This window comes from Heteronotia binoei, chromosome 4 (assembly GCF_032191835.1).
Source record: "Heteronotia binoei isolate CCM8104 ecotype False Entrance Well chromosome 4, APGP_CSIRO_Hbin_v1, whole genome shotgun sequence".
NCBI lineage: Eukaryota > Metazoa > Chordata > Lepidosauria > Squamata > Gekkonidae > Heteronotia > Heteronotia binoei.
In genome coordinates, this window is record NC_083226.1 from 51557173 (window position 1) to 51579814 (window position 22642).

Consider the following 22642-nt stretch of genomic DNA (forward strand, 5'->3'; position numbering starts at 1 on the left):
TGTAAGACTTTTCTGCAAAGCTTACTTTTGGGTGATGGCACCAAGCCATGATTGAATAAGGGAAAATAGGTTATTTTTAGTTATGAAACAGAATTTTAACTAAATTTTAATGCAAATTATTTTAGCTGTTTTCTATTTTTATGATTATTATTCCCTAGAATTTGTGAAACAGTAATTCCATGATATAGGACCAAAGGAGACAGTTAAAACAAAACAGGCATGATCCAGAACTCGTCCTGCAAGCTAGGATCCATTCTTTCCCCTACATCCTTCAGATAGCCTGTTTAAGAGGGAAAGGAGATGTCAGCAATAATTCAACTGTCTTTCCACCCCACCCCCACATACTAGCCTAATCAAGCTGCTGGAGCATCACACAAGCACTGCCACATGTGCTGTTTTCCCTGCCCATACAACATTCTTTGGCTCTAGAAGAAGGGGATTTCATCAGCATTCCTGGATCCAGATGATCTTAATTCTGATCCAGTTTACTATCAAAATGTAAAGGCTAAGCAAATTCACTAGGCAGCAGTGAATTAAATTGTTCTTCATCTGTACATACAAGCTAGTGATGGAGAAGTCCTCAAAACTATATTACATCCATGTTCGTATTATGGCTGTAGAAGGACACAAATACATGGACATAGAAAAAACCTAGAAAACATTTTGAGAAGTCTGCTAACTCAGTATGATTGTTCATTATGAAGAAGCTATATTGTTTTTAAATCCTGACATGCTAGAGGTGTCATAAAACACTTTTTATCTCTTTCTTCTAATGTGTTGTAATAAATTTATGTGACCTTTTGTACAAAGAATAAATACTTCTGTGTGTGTGTGTGTGTGTGTGTGTGTGTGTGTGTGGCCAAGGCTCAGTTTGTAACAAATAGTGGGCCATTACCAAACGGCAAAAAGCCGAGGCGAGCAGCAAAGAAGCTTCAGTTCAATTTCGCCTCATATCTTTCTAATAACTCGCTTGTCACTTTATTACCTTCCATTAATGTGAACGCAGCTGACAAAACTGTCACGCTAACAGCAGACAACACCCTCTCTTCTCTGGCTTCATCTCTCCCGGCTACTTATTGTGCTGGCCCTGAAGGGACACAAACTAATAGTCTCCTTTCAAGTTCAGCACTTGGCCATCAACTATAAAAGGATGCGTAATTGCCTGTTTATCCCTTGTGAAGGGGAAATTGAGAACAAGTCCTGTGCCTTCCTTCCCCTCAGTGGTCCCCTGATGTGTGCATGTGCGTGTCCGCACATCTGTAGTGAGTGAAAGGAAGCCCCATCTGGAGTTCTTCGATTTGTCTTTGGGAAGCCCAAGGCTGCCACAGGCTGCTCTGTCAGGCTATCAAGCAGACAGTAACAAGATGACTTCTTAACAAAAGGTCAGCTGAGAAATGCTGTCGGTGATGGCACTTTTGCCTGCTTATGTAGAAACTAATTGCTTTATGGTGGCATTAAGCCACACTGTGCCTGCTGGAAATTAGCATGCTGCTTTTACTGCCAGCATAAGTTGTGGGGAGGGGAACAGAAACATGTATGGGTCACTGCTGTGTTAGCTTGTACACTGGGAAACAATAATTCAGGGTAATGTGCTATAATTCTAGTCATTCACTCTGCTCCAGTCATGTGGAGCTCTTCTCCTGTAACTTAACAGCCTATAAGCCATACGTAAGAGCTCTCAAGCTGTAGGCTACTACCTGTAGGACCAAAGAGCACACTACAAAACACAGCTCCACCAGGGAATTGAGAAGCTCTGGCCATCGTGACACTATTCATGAATACTGCATGCATTCTAAACATGTCTTTTCCATTAGCCATTTCTTAAAAAAAATATTTTTAAAACCTGGTGTTAATTTGATGTTTTATCTCTTGTGCTTTCTGTCTTACAGATCTTTTTCAGATACATACAGGTATGAGGATGTAAATTAAAGTTTATTTTATCCAAATGTCCCATGTCATTTGGGTGAAGATTTTTGCATTAAAGACCACATATATTAAATGTTTGACAATAATATTCCATTTTTGCTGTGTTTTTTAAAAGTCATTTGAAATAGTACTAGAACTATGGGCACGTACCATAGCTAAAGACTGTTGTATACATATCAAGATGGTAACCATATTAGTCTGTCTGTGGCCTGTAAATGCCACACCTAGATCCAGCCCTGGTGCTAAGGGTTCTACCGCTCAAGGCAGACCCCTGCACTGTGCCCCCCCCTCCCGCAAGCTCCCTTGAGGAAACTCATCATGTGTGTGCAAAGCGTGCATCATCACCAAAAGTGACATCATCACACAGGGCAGGTGAGTGGGGGATGAGGAAGCAATGGACAACGCTTTGCCACTTTCCCCTGCAGTACACTGTTCAGAGGCTTCCTTGGAAGTCTCAGAAAAGCGCACTGTTTTAGCAATGTGATGTAAGGGCAATGGGAAGGCACCATTCGACTGCTTTCAAACCAAAAGCGGCCGGGCACCACTAAAACAGTGCACTCTTTGGAGAGTTCCAAGGAAGCCTCCAAAAATATACTGCACTGTGTAGCATCCTCTGAGCCTGCCTTCTGCTCGCCCTCTAGAAGTGTCTGCACTAGCACATGCAGTGCTGCAATATTCACATGTCCAGTGCCTGGGTCCAGAAAAGTGGCCATTTTTTCCTGAAGTGTTCAGATCAAGGGAATGATGAGGCCAAGGCTTGCCATGTCAGATCAGAGTACACTGGTAAATTCCTTAAAGAGCTTAAGGAACTCCACTGTGTGGAAAAGTATCTGCCACTCCTCATGGCTGCATTATCTCTCCATCTTCATAACATCAGCCTCCGAGTCCAGCTTCTTCTGCTGTGCCAGCATGAAGCAGGTATAGTTCTAGCGAATGCTGATGTTACTGATCAGGTGGTGCTCTGACACATCCATCAGCACTTGCTTCTGGCACAGCAGGTGAGTAGTCTTCATATGGTATGAGAAGCGGTTTATTCTGGCAAATATGGAATAGACTCTGAAAATCACAGATTGCAACATCCAAACTCGTATTCTGTATAGAACTCAGAACTTGGCATCCTTCACATACAGCTCACAATTCAAGCCAGTCCAATTTATTAATGACCCACAGCTCATGCTGGACTTCCCTCACAAGGGCACTGAATGAACTGACCTTTTCTTGCTTACAGATAGCCTGCTAACCTAAAACAACTTTTCACTTGCAAAGCTAAACTGCTTAACAATAACATGGACTCTGATACCAAGGCCTGTAACAAGCCAAGGTGCCAACTTTGCTCTCATATGGATTCTGGCAACACCATCACTGAAGATGAAGAAGAAGAAGATATTGGATTTATATCCCGCCCTCCACTCCGAAGAGTCTCAGAGCGACTCACAATCTCCTTTACCTTCCTCCCCCACAACAAACACCCTGTGAGGTGGGTGGGGCTGGAGAGGGCTCTCCCAGCAGCTGCCCTTTCAAGGACAACCTCTGCCAGAGCTATGGCTGACCGAAGGCCATTCCAGCAGCTGCAAGTGGAGGAGTGAGGAATCAAACCCGGTTCTCCCAGATAAGAGTCCACACACTTAACCACTACACCAAACTGGACTTAACCACTGCACCAAACTGGACTCAGCAACACCAATCATACCATCTCAGATTCTGTTCACCCTTTAATGTGATTTATGCCATCACATGTTAGCAATGCCCTTCCACTTCAAGAGATCCATTGGACAAACAGGCCAGTCCCTACAGCAAGGAATACATGGATCTAATCTGACATTAGAAATCACAACATTCAAAAACCAGTGGGAGAACATTTTAACCTTCCAGGACATTCAGTTGCTGACCCAACTAGCAATTCTCTTATAAAGGAATTTCAAAGAGAGATTACAGTGAAAGACTGCTGAACTGCAAATGATAATGAAGCTCAAGATAGTGCATCCTCCTTGAGACCTGGGTTTCCTGCCTCATTACTTGTGCTGATTTCTCCACTCTGCATATCACACCTAATCCAATCAAGCCTGCTGTTGTCATTTATTTGCTATTGTCTTTGTGGCATCTGAAATCACACCACTCTCCAAATAGAAAAACAGATGGACCCACATTCCAGCTGCGTCTGAAGAAGTGAGCAGTGATTCATGAAAATTCATAACCTGCCACAGATTTTGTTAGTCTTTAAGGTGCTACTGGACACTTGCTAATAATGTTTACAGAAATAATTGGGACCTGATTAACAGTATTCCTAGAATCCTGAATACTGCTTAAAATACCTGTGTGTGTGTGTATGCGCGCATGTGTATACACATACACATACGGGAGCACTGAGCCATGAGATCAGGTGACCCAGCAATAGAGTCACTTGATCTCATTGCTCCTGTATTGTCACCATTTGAGCCACATTAATTCCATTGTAAAATCTTTTAATCTGTTGTTGCTGCTGCTGCTGCTTACGCTTTCTTTTCGCACATGTCAGGGATGCTGGATGGAACAAAGCCAGTGATCTCTTGAAGTGTTTTTAGACATAGTAGAAGTAGCTATAAGCAACAGAGCCTGCTGAGAGAAGTAGTCTGGTATGAGAGGCAAGAAGAAGTAGAATTTGGCCAGGGCCTGACCCGGCTTATTATTTATTTATTTATTTATTTATTCGATTTATATCCCGCCCACCCCACCAAGATGGGCTCAGGGCGGCTTACAACATAAAATCCAGACCAATTAAGATTAATAAATATTAAAATACATATTCAATAATTTACAATAGTTAAAACAGTAAAACAAGAAGAAACATTCTAACAGTTCGGTGCTATTCTCACAGCCTTCCTCCGCAGTTTTTAAATACCAGTCAATTATATGCCAACCGGAAGAGGACCGTCTTACAGGCCTTGCAGAACTGCCCAAGGTTCCTCAAGGCCCTTACCTCCTCTGGTAGCTGGTTCCACCAGCAGGGGGCTGTGATTGAAAAGGCCCCATGCCTAGTTGACTTCAGATGGGCCTCCTTCAGCCCAGGGATTACTAGCAGATTTTGGGAACCAGATCTGAGTACTCTTTGGGGAACATGTGGGCAGAGACAGTCCCTAAGGTAGGTAGGTCCTAGGCCATATAGGGCTTTAAAGGTAATAACCAGCACCTTGTAACAAACCCGGTATATTATTGGCAGCCAGTGCAGTCCCCGGAGCCCCCGGCTGAATGTGCTCCCACCTAGGAAGCCCTAATAACAGCCGGGCAGCAGCATTCTGCACTAGCTGCAACTTCCGGGTTCAGCACGGGGCAGCCCCATGTAGAGGGCATTACAGTAGTCCAACCTCGAGGTGACCGTTGCATGGATCACTGTTGCCAGGTCACCGTGCTCCAGGAAAGGGGCCAACTGCCTTGCCCGCCTAAGATGAAAAAATGCAGACTTAGCAGTGGCTGCTATCTGGGCCTCCATTGTCAGGGCAGGCTTCAGTAGTACCCCCAAGCTCCTGACCCTGTGCACCATTGTCAGTGGTGCACTGTCAAAGGCTGGTAGGGGAATTTCCCTTCCCGGATCACATCGACCCAAGCAAAGGACCTCTGTCTTCGCTGGATTTAGCTTCAATCTACTCAGCCTGAGCCATCCAGCCATGGCTTGCAGCGCCAAGTCCAGATTTTCTGGGACACAGTCAGGCCGTCCATCAATAGATAGAGCTGGGTGTCATCAGCATACTGGTGACAACCCAACCCATCCCTCCAGGAAATCTGGGCAAGGGGGCACATGTAGATGTTGAACAACATTGGGGAAAGCATCGCCCCCTGAGGCACCCCGCAGTCAAACGTGTGTCTCCGGGACAGTTCACCCCCAATCGCCACCCTTTGTCCCCGACCATCAAGGAAAGAGGAAAGCCATTGTAGAGCCAACCCCTGAATCCCCGCATCAGCGAGATGGCAAGTCAGCAACTGATGGTTGACCATATCGAACGCTGCCGATAGGTCTGACAGCATCAGTACCACCAAGCTGCCTTGATCCAGGTGCCGCTGGAGGTCATCCACCAGGGCGACCAGCACTGTCAATGTCCCATGGCCCAGTCGAAAACCAGACTGATGGGGATTGAGAACGGAAACATCCTCCAGAAAGCTCTGTAACTGCAATGCCACTGCCCTCTCAATAATTTTACCCAGAAAGGGTAGATTTGAGACCGGCCGGTAATGTGCCGATTCTGCTGGATCTAGTGTTGATTTTTTCAGGAGAGGGCAGACCACCGCCTCTTTAAGAGGTGCTGGAAAGTGCCCTTCCATAAGGGATCTAGTCACGATATCCTGTACAGGATATCTAAGCTCCCTCTGGCAAGCTTTAATAAGCCAGGAGGGGCAAGGGTCCAGGTCACAAGTTGTAGGGCGTGCAGAAGAGAGGATCCTGTCAACTTCCTCTTACTGAGTGCCATGGTAGTTTTGCCTGTTCATTTCAAATAAACTGTGCTTTCAAATTAAATTGTACTCAGTTGCATGATAAAACACCGCTACCTAAGGTTAAATATGGAATTATTATAGAATTAACTTTTGCAAATTGACTGTTTTATCCAATGTCAGGGGAAAGGGGAATATAAATCAAATAATAATAACAAATAGAAAAGCAAAAGGGTACTGGTGTTTGGACTCCCAAGGAGAAAGGAGCTCCGAAGAACTTTTGTCATATCAGTTTTCCCTCCCCTGTTATTAGTTTGCTCTGTAATTGTAGAAAAAATGTTTTCAACCATATTGTGATTGTTTGAAATGATGTGCCAACAGGTAAATCATCAGTTGACACAAACAGACAAAACTGGGAGTCAACATAAGGATTAGCAAAATTTTTCCCATGGGTGTCACTTGGTGAAATGGCCATGTGATTGGGAATCAGTTGGCACATGTTCTTTTCTCTTTATCAGCCTCAGTATATTATTGATAAAATGGCAATAAAAATTACAAGGGTGCTGTGAAGGAGAAATGAGGTAAGATTTTTTAAAGTGCAGATATTTTCCATTTGGGCATGCACTGATGACCTCAGCTCTCTTGCTGCTGATCCCTCTACTGCCATAGATTAACTGAATCAGCCAGTCACGTTCAACTTCGTTCAACTTACATTACATGGATGCATCATGGTATTATGCACTACAGATCAAGGCGTGGTGACTTCAAAAAGCAAACAAACATGATTTAGAGCTACAACAAATATCACCAAAATTCCAAAAGAAATTTAAAGTAACTGAAAATAAAAATAAAAGTCCAGTGGCACCGTAAAGACTAACAATATTTATGTCAATATGAGCTGAGTCACTGATCGGTTCTTCATACATGAAGGGAAAATCAAACCTATATTGTATCAAAAATGGATTGTATTGGCCCTGCTTGTAAACTGCTACTTACTTTATTTTAGAACCATTGTGATGTAGTGGTTATAGCAGTTGTGACTTAGTAAATCTGGGGCCCAGTGAAGCTCACTAAATGGCCATGAGCCGATCACTATTTCTAAATTAAGGTCAACTTAATGTTTTGTCACTCCAAACAGTAGCTTAGAGATGAAAACATGTTTCTGTATGGAAACCACAAATACACATGCTCTTTGCACCCATGACAAAACATGTCTATGGCTTGAATTGCCATCAAATGGGGCATATGTATGAGCACTTTTTTGCAAGCATTTTCAGAGCAAGAGTAGGGAAATTCATAGCATACAAAAAAGATGTTTTGTGGCACTGCCAAGCTGAGCTTAACAGCCTGGGAATGAGCCAGCAAACACACACTGGGCCACTCAGAAGCATGTTGTCCGCTCCTTTGATCCATGCGAGCTGACAGTATGACAGTTGATTAAGTGTTACTAATTTAATAAACCTGCTCCTACAGTGATGTTGAGCTATCAACAATGAAAGAATAAGGGGAAGGGGGAAGGGATAGTCAATGACCTGGAGTAATACTGAAAAAAATATTTCTATTGATCTTCCATGAAGTGCAGTTATTCCTAGTCACCTGACTCATGCTCACCCAATCATTATCCATATTCATCAGAAACAGTATAATGAACAAAGGTATTGATTAGCTATGGCAGCTGGAGAGATTTCCCAACAGTGCTAGCCCACATTGATAGGTCTCCAATGGGAATACACATGAGTGTAGTGCTGTAACATAACTTATTGTGTTCTAGGTCCGTCAATTGATTTTTGTTTCAGAAAGGGAGGGTGGAATAGACAGTCTGTCTCCCTTGACCTTTAGCCGCAACCTTGCTTGGAAAAAGAGAAAGCAATGACAAGCTGAATAAACATTTCTACTTGCATGTGCTGCTTCAGTGTCAGGTCCTCAGTTACAAGAGAACATTCCGCAGGCATGACTTACAAGTTTTTAAATACCAGTCAATTATATGCCAACCGGAAGAGGACTGTCTTACAGGCCTTGCAGAACTGCCCAAGGTTCCTCAAGGCTTTCACTAAAGAGCATTGTTTCAGAGTTTTGCCTCCTCTCTCTCTTTCATTTGGGGGTAGGATGAGCCAGGCAGAATGGGAAAAAAATGCCTCTCAAGTAACAGCTGCTTACAAGTTGTAGAGATCAACATACAATTTAGTAATATTGTCATCACAGCTTGTGAAGTTCCAGAAGCCAAATGGAGAAATGGTTTAAGAGGTTTTTTAAAACAAAAAAGGATAGCCATGTTGGTCTATGAGACCTATGTCCAGTACCACCTTACAGACCAAAAATATTTCAAGGGTATAAGAGAACGTTGACTTTCATAAGAACGTAAGAGAAGCCATGTTGGATCAGACTAATGGCCCATCCAGTCCAACATGCTGGTGGGATCAGACAGGGAATTTGTCACTACAGCCTCTCTGCTCAAAAAAGCCATGCATGCATAGTGTGCCCTGGCTGTTCAAATGGCTGGGAACATGTCACTGAAGTGCTCCAGGAACTTTGACGCATCCCAGGAACTTCCCGGTGGGTATTTACTATGATGGCAACTCATCCTACAATGGGGTAAGGATGAGCCTGCTGTAAAGAACAGATGTGTGCATGTGCATATGCACATTAAATCCAGGGACGGGGTGGCTATGGTGGATCAAATCTGCTGTGTGGTTATACTCTCTGTGTTGCACAGTGGCCCAAAACAAGGTGCCATCAAGTCCACCTGTGGGGCCAGAACTTCAGAAGCCCTCTCACTATTGCTTGCCAAACATCAAGAATACAGAGCATCACTGCCCCAGCCATAGTGTTCCATCTATACCTTGTGGCTAATAGTCACTGATGGACCTCTGCTCCATATGTTTATCCAAAACATATCTCAAAAGTCTACATCTTGAAAATCTTTTTGGCCTCTAAAGTGATACTGGATTCAAATCTAGATGTTTTTTAAAAGGATAAACTGAGCATATAAACATAAAGAATGACATTCAACCACATTTTTTAAAAAATGTAAGCCTGGGCAAAATACTTATAGTTTCCCAAGAGGGGCATCATTATACAATTCAGTAGTGGGGAGGGAGCAAAGAGTTTAAAGAAAGGGGGCAGGATTCTCAGAGAGGCTCAGCAGGCCCATTCCATTATTTGAAACATTCTGGAGGGATATCAATGGAATTAGAAGTGTGTACATCTCCTTATGACGGCACTGCAAAGGGTTCAAGAGCCATCCACATTTGCTGTGGTTTCTTCTATAACCAGAAATAGAAGTGCTCCCAATAAGCTGTAGACTGAAACACAACAGGGAGGGAGCACCTTCCCTTCCCTGACTCTGAATTTGCTCCCCCTATTTCTTCCAACACCTAAAATGTAGTTTCTGCCTCAGCTGTCTGAAGGCTGCTTCTCACTTTACAGTTTGTATTCAAGTACAACTTCCTCAAGTACATAATTCACGTGCCTCTGTTTCTGTCCATGTATCTTCTTGCTGCATTAGGAACCGTGCCAAATGCTTGCTGCGCAAGTGGTTCCCAACACCAAAACGTCTAGCAGCCAGGCTTTGCATCTATGTCGCACTTGTCAGATCATCACCAGTGATCATCTGTTGGGGGAGAGGGGGTTCACTTCTGCCTTCTTCTCCCTCCCCTCTTCCTCTCCTCTATCATTATCACTGATAATCTGACTAGTGCTACCCATGCAAAATCATTGGCATGTTCTATCGCTCTGCTTGTTTATCATTGGACAGGGATATCTCTATTTTATCATTGTTTATCATTGGACAGGGATATCTCTATTTAAAAAAAAATCTCATTCACTTTAGGATGGATCCAACTAGCAAAGTTACATGTTCTATTTAGTCAAATCTATATGGTAGAAAGGATACTTGATATCAGTGGCCTTCCCAAAAATAGAAAAGAGGCTTCAAATATACTCATCACATTATTGAAGTATTCAGATACATGTTCCAAGCAGCCAGGGCTTTTTTTGTAGCAGGAACTCCTTTGCATATTAGGCTACACACCCCCGGTGTAGCCAATCCTCCAAAAGTTCACAGGATTTTTAGTACAAGGCCTACTGTAACCTCCAGGAGGATTGGCTACACCAGGGGTGTGTGGCCTAATATGCAAAGGAGTTCCTGCTACAAAAAAGCCCCACAAGCAGCAGTGTTGGAAGTTCACAGGATCTGACCTAGGTAAGAGTGATTTGAAACTAGGAGGCCATTTTGTAATGGCCAGTCCTGTATGTTTCCTCAGGAGTAAGTCTCATTGAGTTCACTGGGGCAACAACCAGATATGTATGCTTATCATTACAGCCTTAAAAGTGTTTCATTCTTACATATGTTGGTATTAAATAAAAAATTTGGCTTTACATATTAATCTTTTCTTTAAAAAAAATCTGGTATTGATTTGCACTAGTTTCATAGGTTCACATCTGCAAAGTTGATTTTCTTTTTTTCTTGTCAAATAAACAAATGTATGCCTTATAATCTTTAGTAGAATGAAAAACAAACCCCTCTATTCTTTTATAGTTATGTTGATGCAGCACAAAACACCTGGAGATGAACATGTTGCTTATTTGTATTTCTGATATTACATTTGAAAATTGAAATTAGAAAATGGTTGGGATGAAAAATCTCCACAGTTGCATATCTGCTTGATCATGAAGTTCTGATGAAAAACTGCATGAAGTTCAGAGAAGGTTCTGGGTTCTTTGTAGAATGAATGTGTCAAACTCTAGAAAGATCAGTTTGTCAGAATGCCACTAACATCGTTGCATATTTCAGCATACTTAATGCTAGGAGTACGTATGATAAATTCAAAAGGTCCAGGTTTAACACATGGCATGTCAGGGGTTAAAGGGGTCTCACATAGAAAGGCTGTGACAAAATTCTGTCTGAAATGTTAGAGAATTGCTATCAGCTATATTTGGGATCTAATTCAGTTTAAGGCAGTTCCTTATATTCATAAATGAAGGAGTTAGTTTTGTTCAACCTAAGATTACCATAAATCTCTGAAAGAGTTCTGTTTCTTCTCTGCACATCGTCTACACTGTTTATGCTGAAAAGTATTAGAATCTCAACAAAATATGTATATTGTAAGAATATGAGAAGGATCCTACTAGCGCAGGGCATGAAGACAATAGCCCTCCCATAGTGCTGTCTCCCTTACGTTTGAATTAGCAGAATATTGCCTCTGAACTTGGAGGTTCCATATAGCCATGAAGGCTGTGTTATTTAACATTGACTCAGAGTTGTGTCAAGTTGCTTCTGACACATGGCAGATATATGAATTAATGACCTCTAAAACATGCTATCATGAACATCCTTGCTCAACTCTTTCACACTGCAGGCCATGGCTTCCTCTATTGAGTCAATCCGTCTTATGTTGGGTCTTCCTGTTTTCAATTACCTTCAGCTTTTCTTAGAGTTACAGACTTAGTGTAGCAGAATGGTTAAGGGTATATATATAAAAAAGGATCCCCTCCATTGTTCAAATTCCGCTTCTGCCATAAACACAATTAGGTGGCCTCAGTTTCTCAGCCTTCTCCTCAAGGATGATTCATACCTCCATCTCCTTCTGTATGAGATCTCCATCTGTATTCCTGAAGATCCACAACAATGATCTTTAAGTTCATGAACTTTAAGGAGCACAACTTCAGAAGTAAAGATGAAACAGACCTCTTCTCATCAAACCCCCTCCCATTTTTTCTCCTCAGTCTCACAGAGACCACAGACGCTAGGGTGATGAACTATCACTGGTATACATGTCCACAATTTTGATGTTCAGAGATCATTGGAAAGACACAACTGCATCTGTGGTGAATTTCCCTTGAATCTGGCAGTGTGAACTCCAATGAACATTATTTTTTTTAGGTCCCAGGTTCAGCTTTTGTTATTCAGGGATCTCTGGGAATGTGCATCCAGCAGTTCTATAAGAGTTTCTGTTATGGAATATGTGATCCTCTAGTGTGATGCTAAAATAATGTAATGTTAATATATAGATTCTTTATATTTTGTAATATTGGCTAACAATAGTAATTTATTTTAAAGTGTTTTTAAGGGATTAATGAGAGAAAGCTGCATGAAGCCCTTTGCCTACACAGTATTTTAAAGTAACCAGTTTCTTGCTTTTTTCCTGTATCTTTTCATTTTCACATGCCAGATGTTAAACTGCATCAATAGGAGGCTATTTGTTATATCATACTGTATTGTACTAAGTTGCATTATATTATAGTGCAATAAGCAGTTCAAAATCAAGCAACATTTCAGAAGTTAAGGCTTGTGTTCTAAGTCATTAAGTTTGGCATATTTTAATCTATAATTGCACAAGATTTATTTAATTTAAGATTTTTAAAATTTATCATTTGATTGGAATTGTAATGTATTTTCTGCTGTCTGTGCTGAGATCTGTCAATTTTTACTGCAACTTTGATTGCATTCTCATAGTCCAGGTGCCAGCAGTTTTCCAAACCTGGCTTGTTCACAAGAATGCCTTTTGCTTATTCAGGATGATGAGGAAGGGAAATACAATGTCAATCCTTGGTCAAGTCCATCTTTCATGGAGATGGCCTTACAGTCCATTTCATCAGAGAAGTAATTAATTCTGACTTAACTGTACTCTAAGAGTGCATGCCACTCCTACTTAGAAACAGCCTTAAGCATTCCGCTGAAGAAGACAAAGCTACCAGAAAAAGTTTCCAGTGTTTGTTAACCATAGGATGCCCACAAAGAGCCTCACCTATACATAGACTTTGTGCAAGCTTGTGGAAGACATATAAAAAGGTAAGGCAAAGCAAATTCGAGATACTCGTGCCAGCTCTATGATTACTCCTGAGAACAGGATATCGAAATAAATCTAAATTCCCATTTGACCAGTCTTAGCACACTCTATAGCAGCTGGTCATTTAAATCTCCGTTGGAAGCTTTACAAATTACAGAACTCTATATAAATACTCTAGCAGGGATCTGCATCCAATTCTGCCTGACAGGTGTACCTGAATGATAGCCTGTGTTTTCAAACACATGCTTGTCATAATCACTCTTCTATATTTTAGATATATTCTTAAAAACCTTTGGTGTATGCCTGAACTCAGAACGTGTGAAGGAACCCAAAAGTCTCAAAAGTGGCTGTGCTGCAGACACACTACAGGGCAGACACAAGGAAATGAGACTTATCCAATCCCTTCTGTTCCACCCTTCTGCCATGGAGTGGGAACCAGTGCCTACGCTGGCCCTTGTGGTTGTGATAAAGCAGTGACATGTATCCATCCAGCTGTGGCTTCTTTGGAGCAAGACTTTCTCACTTCCCCCACATGCTGAAGACCATACCTAAGCAGAGTTACACCATTCTGAGACAATCAACTTCAATGGATTTAGAAGGATATAACAGCCGGACTCGACTGTGTGACTGAACAACAACAACTCTGCTTAGTATGGATGGTCCTGAGAATCTTCCAAATTTGTTCCTGGTGGTCAGCAGGCCCTCAAAGCATGGGGAACATAGTGAGGGTATGCAATGGTAGGTGGAACTGGAAGAAATTGTCATCTCTATTTTTGCAAATGGAAATATTGTTCCATAGGAAAAACTGCATGGTTGGATACCTGCCAGTACCAGAAGCACCAGGCCATGCAGCTTCTGGTGAAGCTTCTTCTCACAAATGTCACCCCTTCTAGAAATGAAGGCATTGACAGCCTGAAAATAGCCACTTCTTAGACTTTTCCAATGTTAACACAACTCTTCTAACATTATAAGTGCAGAAAAAGAGAAAGACATGGTAGACAATTTTCATGCCAATGCCACAAGGTAACATGAGAAGAAACCTTTGGATATCGATATCCAAAGGCCAAAACTGATAACAATGGCCACAGAAGATCAGCTTCCAACAGAGACTGGTGTGTTTGGGTAGATGGAATGATTCACTTAATAACCTGAGTGCAAATATGTGACAAATTCATCAAGACAGAAAATATTACAGCTTCCCTAAGTATGCTCAGTATTGAAAGTACTATGGTGAGGACCCATTCCTCAGTATTTTTAATTATTCTGTTCACTAAAGCCATTGTATGTTATTTAGCACTGTCACTTTGTTCCAGAGAGATGCATGTCATACACACAATAGGTGGTTCTACTATGGGCAGCTAGGGAGCATTACATACAGCAACCTAGGAATTCCAAATGACTATGAGTGAGGATGGGGAATCGCTTCAAGAAAAAAAAAACCTGTTACGTGCCAGAGCCTACATGTGAAATGAACCCTGTATTAATGACCTTCTAAATGCTAAGGGAGTAAAGATTCTATTCACTTTTGGGAATTGTTTACCCAGAACTGTGAGTTCTCAGGGCACAACTAGATAAGATGGGGTGCCTTGGGCTGAACCTTAGGAGGCTGCCATGATTTTAGTGCCTAACAGAGCAGATTTTTGAAAGCCACAGTGTGGTGGGCCCAGGCACTCTTGTGCTCCCCAGGCACCTTTTCAAGGCGTGAAATGGCCACACACATCCCATAGCTGTTTTGGCACTTGAAAATGCATGCAGGGGACAACAGTGCCTGGTCTCTCCTTGCTATGGGTCTGATCAGGCCTTCATAACTGAAATGGTGGCAGTGCCCCTGGGTCCAACTCGTGGATGCTGTCATGTCTAGTTCTGCCCTCAGGAAAGAGAATTCCCTTCAATTACTACAGATGTATAGTGATGCCTCTGTCAACCACCAAACATGTACAAGTTCTATAATTTGTTTTAATGACTGTTATGACAGGCCTGTTGACCATACAATAACAACAGTGATGAATTTAAAAAAAAAATACTACAAATGGTGAGACCATTGAAGACCATTTGTAAAAGAACCAACTGCTTTAAGCCAATCTTGCTGTATTCAGATACTGCAAAGTGACTTTTATTTATTTATTTATTTATTCGAGATTTATATCCCACCCTTCCCACGAATGGCTGAGTAAAACACACATACACTCACACAACTTACAGGGAGCCAATTTGGTGCAGTGGTTAAGTGTTTGGACTCTTATCTGGGAGAACCAAGTTTGATTCCCCACTCTTCCACTTGCAGCTGCTAGAATGGCCCTGGGTCAACCATAGCTATTGCAGAAGTTGTCTTTGAAAGGGCAGCTGCTGTGAGAGCCCTCTCAGTCCCACCCACCTCACAGAGTGTCTGTTGTGGGGGAAGAAGATATAGGAGATTGTAAACTGCCCTGAGTCTCTGATTCAGAGAGAAGGGCGGGGTATAAATCTGCTATTTTCTTCTTCTTCTATCAGACTCCCCCCCCCCTTTGTGTGGTCTTTGGTACACGTACCTTTTGTGGTTTCCCATATATTTCTCTCTCCTTACTCTGCACTATAACACACCAACACTGCATTGGGAAAGGATAAGAACCCAGGTCCCAGGAATCAGGAGGCCAATGCATGGTGGAAAGATTATACAATTTTCTTACCATGCCTAGCCACCATGCCTTTATGTTAGGCAGACTGAAAGAATGGGTTGGGGGGACGTTTTGTTAGAATTCCATTTTCAGATCATTTCTGCCATTGTGTTTAAGATGCAAATAAGATTGTCTTATTTTACATTGTTATATTTATCTTATTTTGAGATTTCAGAATTATGCCTATTTTGGGCAAATATCAAATATTCTGTTGACCCTTGGATGGTGTACTTTCTCCTGACAGACTTTGAACCATTAATAATTCATTGTGTTGCCAAATTTATGGCAACAGTGGTTTCCTTCAGGCGTTCTTATGACAGGTTGTGTCCTGACCTGGATAGGCCAGGCTAGTCTTATCCTGTCAGATCCCAGAAGCTAAGCATGGTTGGCCCTGATCAGTATTTGGATAGGAGACCACCAAAGAATACCAAGGATGTGATGCAGATGCAGAAAGAGGCAAAACCACCTCCAAACATCTTGTGCCTTGAAAACTCTACAAGGGTTGCCATGAATCAGCTAAGATTTGAAGGCAAAAAAGAAGTTTTAATTTGTTTTATTCTTGGTAAAACTTTATATGCTTAATGTTTTTGTGTATAGTATTTTAATTATTTTGTTGATTGATTTTGCTCATTGTTTTGTTGATTGATTTTGCTAAAGAGCTTTAAATAAAGGGAAGCAGAGAGAGCTGAATCAACCACCATACTGCAGTAGTGATCAGTACTTTGGTCAAATATATCAATGAGATTTGGGGGTGGCACATGGAAATGAGATGTGTATGGAAAGCAGAAAATCATACATAACCAATTTCAGACCTGGTATTGAGGGGGGAAATATAAAGCCCTTTTTGCAGGCCTCTGTAACAACCAAGCTTTTCTTCATGGAACGTATTAAGAATTGACTATTTAATTACTACAAAAGCAATGACCCTACAACACAGTTTTGATTTCAGGCAGAACTCTTGATTGTAATGTAGAATTAATCTGCTGCCCTAATGAAGGAGGAGGTGGAGGGCATTTAAGACAACTTCTCTTCCAATAAAAGACAACCCCCCCCCTCCCAATTCATTTTCCTATTTTCAGGAAATAATCCTGAAAGCAAAGATGTTTTCTAGTGGAACATGGGCTGCAAGAACCGTGTAATAAGCACAGAGGTTTGGTCTTATTAGTGTGTCTGGTGCTTCGCTAATGATTTTGCTAATGCTTTCACTTCACATGATTGAGCCAGGCTTTCCCTCAGATGACTGGACAAACGAGAGTAGATGACCAGCTAGGGTCACAGAAGGGCAAGCGTAAAGCTTCCCTGCTATACAATGACCCTTCATTCCTCTGGAGCAGCAGATTCATCTGGACTCCAGCAGGTAAGGAGGGGCAAGGAAAGGGAGGAGGAAGGAGAACCGTACAGCAGCTACAGATGTGGGCTAAGCAAAGGCAAGCAAGCGGTTCCTTTGAAGGGAATCTGGTGTGCTCCACATGTGCAGCTGAATAAGGTTGTAGAATAAAGATGTGCTGGAATGGGCTCCACCACTTCAGGCTGCATGATGGGTGCCTTTTTAAAATCCTCAAGACGGGGGTGGGGGATCCTGACAACTTAAAAAAAAAAGTACATCAGGAAAATGGGTTCTAAGACACTTTGTCTCCTGCTGTGCAGAGTTTGAAAAAAAAATATAGGGGTGTTCAAAACCAGCACCTTCCTGAAGTGGTCGTGTCCATTCTACCTCTTCATGAATCAGCTGCATGTGAAGAACTGGTCTGCCTCTGTATCTTTTACTGTTAAGTTCCTAAGGACTGCTTTCTTCTCCTAGATACAATGGCATACATTATCATTACGTCCACTGGATTTATGCTAAAAATGTACCACTTCAAATTGTCTCATACCTTAAAGAAGAAAGCCAAATACCCCCCAGGGAGACACACAGAAAGAGGGATGCTAAAATAAAATTCTGCATTTTATTGCCCATCTTGTGTTTGGTCCGTAACTGCTGGCTTTCATCACACACCAGGCTACTGTTCACACAGGTCTCCCCACCTTTTCAGTGTCTTGTATTATTTTCAAAAAGCGCCTTCTTTGTTATGTTTTACCTCAATGATTATTTTACTTTTACCAGCTTAGCCAGCACTGCCGGCAAAAAGCAGGAGCAATAAATCTTCGTCAAGGCATCTCAGTGTGGGGTGAATAAGCAGCGCTGACGCTGATTCCTTAAAAAAACTCATTTCTTGTAACGTGAGCCCTGCTGAGGATGGTCATGTCAACTTATTAGACTTTTTACTTGGCCGTATCGATTCTGTTCTACACTGATGCGGCCCATAATGCTGGCTAATGTTATTGACGAGCCATCAGTCTTGCGGAGAAGTGTGGGGCTTGCAGCTCTTTCTGAACCACAAAAACCTATCTGTGGACAATGATGGAGGGAAGGAGAAAAATGCAAGCCCAGCACTCAGGCGGGCTTCATTCAGCCTATGATACATTAATGAAAGACGTACGCTCTGTGGGAAGAGACAGATGTGGCTCTCCAGCAGACATTTATTTATAAAATAATTATGAATGCACAGCCGAGTCATGGATTTTCATGATTGCGAGCATCCCAACACCCGTTCTTTGTTCATATCTTGCTCTTAAATGACATTCTGGGATGGGCAGAGGATGTGCAAGACAGATTCCCTGTCTCCCCTACTCCACCTTTTGTGTTAAGTCTGAAGGTCAGGCACAGAGTAGAGCTTGTAGAAGCATTGCAAAGGGTGTATGCGAGTGTGTGTGAAGTTGTACTTCAATCACAACTCACAGGGTGGGCCCCTTTAGAAGTATCACTGAATACATTTTCTCAAATGCTGGAACTTACCTGAACAGATAGATGATCACTACAACCAGCCAGTGAGCACATGGGACCAAGTTTTACCTCATGGCCCATTAACATAAAGCCCAGACTACCTTAATGTCTCTTGTGTTTCTTGTAAGGACATCTTTTCTTTAAAAAAAAAAAAGCTTCACACACAACTACTGAATGCTAGTCTACGTTTTTGATCCTCAGTTGTCAGTGCAGAGTCACGACCCAGTCATTCAGCATAACTGAAAGACTTCTGAAAAAGAAAAGTGTTGTGAATCAGTAGAGAATAATTATGTGAGTGATCACCAGAGGCATCATTGCAGAAGAACTTAGGGTGAGAAAGAGCCTTCGGGCAGAGAGGAGATTGACAGGAAGTTTCAAATATAGCCAATCTTAGCTATATTCAAGCTTAAATTTGGGGGGAAAATGTTTTAACAACATTTGTTGGGTTTATTTTGTATACGTTATATTGACTACTGTGAAGTCATACATTCAGGAAGTCAGCTCTACTGTTAAAGAAAAAAGCAAATGGATTTGTATATCATTAACCATTTGTGACAACAATATTGTGGTCCTTTGTCAGCCCCTCTGCCACTCAACTGGCAGCTTCCTCCTATTTTATTTTCTCCTGTATGAATGAAGGACAAATGTAGGAGGAAAGTACTGTTATGTCACATAGGCGAAAGTAATGTGGTAGACTTGAGGCTATTGTTGCAGATTACTAAGAAAGCATAATTGTCCAGTAATCAAGAAGGGTTTTTTTTTAAAAAAAAATACTTAATACATTCAGGTGCAGTACATGAAATGGCTGGCTGAATTTCATAGGAGGGAAGGAGAAAAATGCCGACACTTTAATATTCATGCACAAGAATCTACATGCATGTGCAGAAGACAGACAATGGATCGACAGTTTCACCACCAGAGACTTAACTTCTAGAGACTTTGAACTGAAGAATGAAACCTCAAGCAACGCACAATAGCAAAATGTTAATAAACCATCTCCCATAAGTCAGAAAAGACCCAGAGAACAATGTTTTACCGGGGTCAGCACCTCAAGACTTTACCTAGTAAACTTGAATGTATCTCACTTCCTGAAACAGGATTCCTTTCACTGCACACACACTCACACTCGGTTTGCAGTTCTTAATCGCACCAGAATCTTTGGTCATTTTGTTAACTTCTTAATCACACCAGATTCCTTGAGCCTGATGCATGACTATATATGTAAAGTTCATGAACTGCCAAGAGGTTGGTGTAAACACAGTTCTTCAAGGCACTCCAGAATACAAACTGGTTTGATAGGCATATTTGCACAGAGTCATGCTAACAGTGCAACCAAGACCCGCATTACGTCTCTCACTTCAGATCTTGTTACAGAGAGGAATCTTTTGCTGGCACAAGTCAGGATCTTTTGCTGGAGCTCCTCAGAACAACAATGCTAAATTGTATGTCAGGCAAGAGATATTTCTGGATAAGGATGATTTGATCATGTAATATTCTCATGCTTGATAACAAAGCAGAGGTTTTATAGTTTACTTTGTTTTTTCAAGGGGAGGGATGGTGGCTCAGTGGTAGAGCATCTGCTTGGTAAGCAGAAGGTCCCAGGTTCAATCCCTGGCATCTCCAAAAAAGGGTCAAGGCAAATAGGTGTGAAAAACCTCAGCTTGCTAGCAGGTGCAAGTGGAGGAGTGGGGAATCAAACCTGGAGAGCCACTGCCAGTCTGAGAAGACAATACTGACTTTGATGGACCAAGGGTCTGATTCAGTATAAGGCAGCTTCATATGTTCATATGTTCAGTATGGTGCTGCAGAAAAAAATGCTCTGGGGCATTCTCCTTAAAAACTGTAGCAATGGGATTTTAATTTTCAAGCCCTGTTTCTTCTGCCTTTTTTTCCCAACAAGGCCCAGGACAATAAGGAGGAAAGCATTTCTTATCCATCTTGACATCAACATGCCATAGAATTACTCAGAACTCACTCGATGGCAATAGTCCACAATTGTGTCAATTGCTATTGATCCTGAGCAAAGGCTGCTTCAATATTCATTGCCTTTAATTTTCAGATCTTAGTTTACCATTTTGCTAAAAGGGAGCCAAGTGATCAGATTATATAACACTTGTGCCAATTTAACAGTGGCTGGTGAGAATATCCAACTGGGCAAAGAAATGGTAGTTTGAGAAATGGTCCAATTATATGATTAGGCTACAATTTGAAAAGATGATGCTGGAGAGCTTGGCGTATGCTCTCCATTTATTAAGGGGTGAAGAAAGAGGGGCAAGAACAGAAGAAGAAGATATTGGATTTATATCCCGCCCTCCACTCCGAAGAGTCTCAGAGCGGCTCACAATCTCCTTTACCTTCCTCCCCCACAACAGACACCCTGTGAGGTGGGTGGGGCTGGAGAGGGCTCTCACAGTAGCTGCCCTTTCAAGGACAACCTCTGCCAGAGCTATGGCTGACCCAAGGCCATGCTAGCAGGTGGAAGTGGAGGAGTGGGGAATCAAACCTGGTTCTCCCAGATAAGAGTCCGCACACTTAACCACTACACCAAACTGGCTCAGAAGAGCTGATGTGACAGAGCAATTGATGTGTCTTCTCAAAGGCCTCTTCCTGCCATCGAATACCAGTTTCTATTCATCTCACCAGGCATACTGGTCAGGATTGGGACCCACCAGTTCCATTTCCTTTTAAAGACCCATGATAATTATATCAGCACCTGGCAGGTGTGGCTGAGGACAAACAGTCAAAGAGTTCACAGCACTTTCTCAACCAAGTTGATAGATAAATCCACTCCATCCCTCTCTCATGTGCTCATTGCTGTCACCTCTCACTCAGTTTATCTATATCTGTTTAGGGGGAAAGGTATCCTTGTGGCAAAGACAATTCTGCAAGGTCCTTTTTAATATAACCATCTAAGCTGCCATCAGCTTAGAAATCATGTGGAAAGAACACACCTTGCTGATCCTGCTGGGCAGCTCAATGTTCTTCAGCCCACCCCAAAAAGGATATTATAACATTGGAAAAAATCAAGAAAAGGGCAACTAGAATGATTAAAGGTTTGGAACACTTTCCCTATGAAGAAAGGTTAAAACACTTGGGGCTCTTTAGCTTGGAGAAACGTTGACTGCGGGGTGACATGATAGAGGTTTACAAGATTATGCATGGGATGGAGAAAGTAGAGAAAGAAGTACTATTCTCCCTTTCTCATAATACAAGAACTTGTGAGCATTCAATGAAATTGCTGAGCAGTCAGGTTAGAACAGATAAAAGGAAGTACTTCTTCATCCAAAGGGTGATTAACATGTGGAATTCACTGCCACAGGATGTGGTGGTGGCTACAAACATAGCCATCTTCAAGAGGGGTTTGGCTAAAAATATGGAGCAGAGGTCCATCAGTGTCTATTAGCCACAGCATATTATTGGAACTGTCTGGGGCAGTGATGCTCTGTATTCTTGGTGCTTGGGAGGCGGGCAAAGTGGAAGGGCTTCTAGCCCCACTTGTGAACCTCCTTTTTTTTTTTTTTTGGTCACTGTGTGACACAGAGTGTTGAACTGGATGAGCCATTGGCCTGATCCAACATGGCTTCTCTTATGTTCTTATGTTCCCATGCAGATAAGTCAATCAGGATCCAGCATCTGGGATCTTCAGTTATATTCCTATAAAGATAATTCTCAAGCCCTCATAGGCTAATTGTTATCGAGTCTGGGGGGGCATGTCTCCTTTTCTACTGAGGGAAGTGGAAGGCCTCCTTTAGGATTTTAAGGCTGGCAAAGACACATGGGAGGAAAGGCTGATAATATGTTCTTGATAAATAACAAAAATTATTTCCTAAGCACCTAACATAATTGCGCATTGCACAAATTTGTAAAACACAGATGGCCCCGCCTGATTTGAGAGACAAATAAGAAAGTGGGGTGATGGATAAAAGCAGCCTTAATTGGTGGAATAGGCTCTTTCTCCAACCTGCAGATGGCAACTCAGCTCACTGCATACCTGATACGGTGCAACTTCCAGAGGAAACCTGAATTTCCAAATACTGTAAAACTGACAT